Genomic DNA, 6,268 nt, shown 5'->3' with positions numbered 1-6,268 from the left:
AAAAAAAAAAAACAAAAAAAAAACTCCACTTCCAGTTCTAGGAGAGTATTAGCTGTGCAGAACCACAGTCTACTTTCTGGAGTTCCAATGGACTGCTGAACCAGATGTCCTTAGGCTTTAGGCCTGGTTTCTCTACCATAGTTGAAGGGCAGGCTCACAGCCACTACACTAATGATGAAAAATAAATGACATTTTCATGATAAGTATAATCTACCTCTGAGTCCATGAATTTAGCATGTAAGGGTAAGGCCTTTTTAAGCTTACATTATAGTTATATGATCATGTGTTTTCACTTTGTGAAGCTCATTGAAGGTACCAACATGAGGGATACTTATAAAAACCAAATCTTTCTTTTTTAAAAAATTTTTTCAAATCTTTCTTTTTTTAAATTTTTTATTATTTTTTCAAATCTTTTTTTTTTAATGCAATTGTCAAGAAGGCACAAATAGGCACTTTTCATGCAAAAGTGCTGTTTATTTAAATTGCTTCTTCCTGGTATGGAGAAATGAGTACTGGATTTGGAGTACTGTATTTGATTATGACTTCCAGTTTGTTTGTCCTGCACTGATCTTGCTCCTGATCTAGACCTTTATATGTTAATCTATTTACATTTGAGTATTCATTTGGGTACCTCACACCTAGCTTGTCTAAAAGAGAAGCCAATATTTCTCCTTATTGTACACACATACATATACATACAAACATCAGCTATTAAGACTCTTTTCTTTATTGCAGTAACTGAACACATTATACTTGCTGGTTTTACTGCCTGGAGTGCTCTCCCACTAGATATCTACATGGCTTATTCTCTCATTCTTCCTTTTTTGAGCTCTTCTAAGTGAGACCCTTCCTGGCCACCTATTTAAAAATGTAATCCACTATGAGCATCCCTCCTCCCTCCTTTTTTTTCCCCCAATATTCCTAATACTACCTGACATGGTATAATATATATTTTTCCTTATCATTTATTTTTATCAAATAACTCCTCTCTAGGGAGGAAGTATTTTTGTCTATTTTATTTATTTATTTTTTGACACAGAGAGAGATCACAAGTAGGCAGAGAGGCAGGCGGGGCAGGGTAGGGGGGGAAGCAGGCTCCCCGCCGAGCAGAGAGCCCGATGCGGGGCTCAATCCCAGGACCCTGAGATTATGACCTGAGCCGAAGGCAGACACTCTAACCCACTGAGTTACCCAGCCACCCCAGTTTTTTGTCTATTTTATTCACTGCTACACTCCCAGGACTAAGGACGATGTGTCTAGAATACAGTATTCACTCACTGTTTGTTGAATGAATGAGTGAGTCATTTCCTTCATCTTCCAAGCTAGAATTCTCAATTCAGTCCTGACTCTTCTCCTTCAAAATCCATATATGACCAGTCATCAAATCCTAATAGAAAATAGCTGAAAAATTATTCTGAGATATCACCATTATTCTTTCTTCCTGTGATCACTGCCTTAATCATTATTCTCCCTTCAACTATTGCAGTAATCTACTTCTCATGTTCCTTCCTTTAGCTCCTCTCTGTCTTATACAGAGTTGCCAGACCTAACTTCCTAAATTCAAAGCTATTCTTGTCACTAGATGTTGTTGGTTCACCATTATCTATGGGGTAAAGCCTCCTAGGTTGTCTGTCTAACTTCTATTCTTCCTTAAGACCCAGTGTCATCTCAGAAAAATTCCCCACTTCTCCAAAAGGAGTTACATCACCTGGCTCCTAGTTCTTCAATCATGTTTCTGTTATAGCACACTAATTCTTCCCTCAAAAGGTTCTTACTGTTTTATTATGTACCATTTTATATTATTATTTATCATTTATTATTTTATTATATGTCAGGTGCTTTAATCATTGCCAAAAGGTGAAAAAGAAAAGCTTACCATATAATGGAGAATTAGATGACATCAAAACCCAAAATACCAACTTAATATTCAACTTAAAATATAGCACGTCTTTCTTCTAAAGTATATTCTGTGAGATGCTAATAGATATTTTGTAGAGATGACATTGCTGGTATTGCCAATGCACCAGCATAAATAAGGCTGCTGATGCACTAAAATTTCATGGGCTGCTATGGCACGTGGGGAATTATAAACTGTTATGATGGTGCCAGATGCATGAACCAGCTTTAGGTAATGGTATAGTAGTTTAGTTGAACTACTCCTTCTGCAGATAACAACTTAAAATTTAGACAAAATATTAAAAAGGAAATTCCATTTGAAGACACTGGAAAATAACCAAAAATCAGGTAAAAGCTAGGGGTAGTCCATCCGTGAGAGACGGTAAGATTTAACTTAACTGCTGAGATTTATAAGTTCATGACTTTTTGCCTAAGGGCACTCACTAGCATGCATTACCAGGGGCAGCAAAAAGTTTCAGTAAGCCTCAGTCTTACCTGTCTGAGGTTCTAGAATACAGAGGCTGGGATTGATAGAGCAACTGGAAAGTTGAAAGAGGAAATCCTGAAGAAGAACCCCAGAGAAAGTAATCCACAAAATTGTGGATATATGCTTGACCTCTGAACTATACATTTGTAAAGAGACTCCCAGATGCATGATGGAAAGCACCAGCTTGAGCTGGAAGAACTGAACAATAGTTCAGCTATTACCTACTGGAGCCCAGAATTTGACTCCAGCCAAATTAGCTGCCAACTAAAACAAAGCAAACAGACTTCAGAGAAATACAAGAAGATCGAGTATTTTTATAAAATATTATATAAATGTCCAGCACACAACCCAAAACTAGTAAACATCTAAAAAATAGGAAGAAGTGATTTGTATTCAGGAAAAAGAGAAGAGAGTAGAAACTGACCCAAAAATGACCCATATTTGGAATTAGCAGCCAAGCAATTAGGATAACTATGTCCAGGACTTAAATAGCATTATAGCACATTATAACATATAGTAAATGCACTGATGGGAAATCCCAGCAGAAAAAAAATGCAACTATAAAGAAAAACCCAAGTTAGAACTGAAAAGGTACAGTAACTGATAAAAATATATACTTTTTTGAGTTTTTTTGACTCAACAGCAGTTTGATGATGGCAGGTGAAAGAGTCAGTTAACTTAAAGATAGAAATTATTTATTATGAAGAACATAAAGGAAAAAATTGAAGAAAAATTGATAGAATATTAATGAATTGGGGGATAAAATCAAGTAGTTTAATATATACGTTATTGGAGTCCCAGAAGGAGAAGAGAGAGCAGAAAAAACTGTTTACAGAAATAATGACAAAAATATCCTCAATTGGATCAGAAACATCAATTTTTAGATTCAAGAATCTCAACAGACTCATGAAGAATAGACACCAAGAAAATCACACTGCGTACATGTAGTCAAACTGTTGAAATCTAAAGAAGAAATTTTTGAAAACATGCAGAGAAAAGTAAACACATTGCACACATGAAACCAATGTTATAGATGATACCTGTCTTTTACCCAGAAAACAAATGACTACAAAACAGAGGCCAGAAGGCAATTGAATTACATCTTTAAAGTAATGAAAATAAAGTAAAAATATGTGAACCTAGAATTTTATTTCCAGTGAAAATATCCCTCAAAAAATAAATAGTAAATGAAGAAATTTGGAGATAATTTTAAGATCATATCTAAGACAATGGAGAGAATCTGACACCAGCAGATCTGTGCTGTGAAAAATGTAAAGTTCTTCAGGCAGAAGGGTGAAGACACTGGAGAGAAGTTCTAATCTTCAGGAAGTAAAGAACTCCAAAATTGGCATATATGTGGGAAAGTATAAAAGATTATATGTATTTTTTATTCTCTCAATTTAAACATCATACAACTATTTAAAGAGAACATAACTTGTGTTATGAAGTTTACACATATGTTGACACAAAGGGCAGAAGGTATGTGGAACTATGCTTTCCAAGTTCCTATAATTTATGAGAAGTAGTAGAATATTAATTCTAAATAGACCGTGATAAGTTAATGATGCATAATGTAATCCCTAGAGCAACCATTTAAAAATGCATAGAGATATAGCTGAAAGACAGAAGAGGAATTAAAATTGAATATGAAAAGAGTCTATCGACTCAAGAGAAGGTAAAAAAGGAGGAACAGAGGAACACATAGCTACACAAAGTAATGGGTACCAAACAGTAATGGTTTTTAGTGCTTAACAGATTTTGTAGAACTTTTACTCAAATGATATTTTCCCCTGGAACTTGCAGAATAGTCCAAAGTAAAAGGGGCCAAAGATAAGTCTGAGATAGAAAACAAGCTTTATTCCTCCCTCTAACAAATAAGTCTTTGTTAGTGAATCAAATCAGAGAGTCTGACTACTATACACTTCCTTTATGACTCTCTAACTTTCAAGCGGTGCCTGTGCTTTCCCCACAGATAGACTTCTGGTGAATTATAATCTGTGAGACAATCATGAGCTTGTCTTGAAACCAAATATAGGTACAGTTGAAGCTCAGATTGAGACCACCAGCTTTAATAGCAAACTAGAAGTCATTCTTGATTCATTCCTCGCTGCATACATTTAATAAACAGTAAATTACCAGGTCTTAAGCATATTTTCCTCCAAGGAAGATTGTTCTTAAAGACAAGTCCTCCATCCTTAAAACTACCCCATTAGTTTAGTCCTTTCTGCCTTCTACCTGAACTACTTCAATATCTTCTCATCCATTCTTGTTCCCTAGAACCAAGTTTACCAAGTTAGGTCAGAGTGTATATTGGTATAACTTATTTGAAAAAGTATTTAGCAATTAGTTAAACATTTAACATATACCTTTCATAAGACCCAGACATTTCACTCCTAAAAATCAACACAAGAGAAGTGAAAATAATTATACAAGAGAAATGAAAACATATTTTCACAAAAACTTATAAATAAATGTTTATAGCTAGCTTCTTTAACCCCAAATGCCCATCAACACATGAGTGGACAAACTGTGTTATAGTCATACAATGGACTACTACTTGGCAATTAAAAAGGGAATGGCTTTTTGATGCATGTAACAATGTGGATGAGTCTTGATAACATGCTTAATGAAAGGAGCCAGACATAGAAGAGTATATTGCATGACTGAATTTTTATAAAACGTCAAAGCAGAACAGTGACTGGTTGGAGCCAGGGTTGGAGAAAGAGATAGATTTCAAGTGGACAGGAACCATCTTTTTTTTTTTTTTTTTTTAGAATTTATTTATTTAATTGGACAGACAGAGATCACAAGGCAAGGAGGCAGGCAGAGAGAGAGGAGGAAGCGGATCCCCCACAGAGCAGAGAGCCTAATGCGGGGCTCCATCCCAGGACTCTGGGATCATGACCTGAGCCGAAGGCAGAGGCTTTAACCCACTGAGCCACCCAGGCACCCTAGGAACCATCTTTTTGAAGTGAACAAAATCTTTTGTGTTTTGATTGTGGTAGTGGTTTTATAGGTACATACAACTTTCAAAACACATTGATTTGAACAATGTGTTCAATTTAAGCAGGTGAAGTCTTTTGTACTTGAAGTATTCCTCAGTAACATTCATGACAAAAATTTAGCACCTGTGGGGTGGGAAGGGCAACTTTTGAAATAGATAAATTATTATAATTAACATTTCTATTTTATGCATAAGGAAACTAACTTCAAAAGGTCATGGTACTAGCAAATATGTAGCAGAGTAGTAATTTTATATCTAATAATTTACCTCAACATCTTGTGAGGTTCTCATCACCTTTGATCCTCCCAATGTAGGTGATGGAAGTTGGAGGAATAGGGCAGCTCAGTGTTTCAGTGTGTAGGCTCTGGAATTATGTAGTTCTGTGTTTGAATCCTGGCTTCACCATTTATTAGCTCTGTAAGACTGAGCAAATTCTCAGAGAGCCCCGGTTTCATTATTTGTAAAATGCCAATAATAATTCCTACATCATGTAATGTTTATGAACATTGAATAGATAGTATAGTATATACAAAAGACTTAGATTGTTGGACACAGTCCAACAAACATTAGCTGGTGTCCTTCATTTTCTTCATTTGTAAAATCGATGTAATAATACTATCTACCAGTAGTGTGTTGAATGGTGGCCCAGAAGATATGTCCATGTCTTAATTCCTGGAACCTGTGAATGTTACTTTAATGTGGAAAAGGGTCTTTGTAAATGTAATTAAGGTAAAGATTTTGAGATGAGGAGATTTTCCTGGAATATTCAGGCAAGCCCTAAATCAGTGACAAGAATCCTTTTTTTTTTTTTTTTTTAAGATTTTTATTTTATTTTATTTTATTTATTTGACAGATAGAGACCACAAGTAGGCAGAGAGGCA

This window comes from Mustela lutreola, chromosome 4 (assembly GCF_030435805.1).
Source record: "Mustela lutreola isolate mMusLut2 chromosome 4, mMusLut2.pri, whole genome shotgun sequence".
Classification (NCBI taxonomy): Eukaryota; Metazoa; Chordata; class Mammalia; order Carnivora; family Mustelidae; genus Mustela; species Mustela lutreola.
This window is presented reverse-complemented; position numbering follows the sequence as displayed.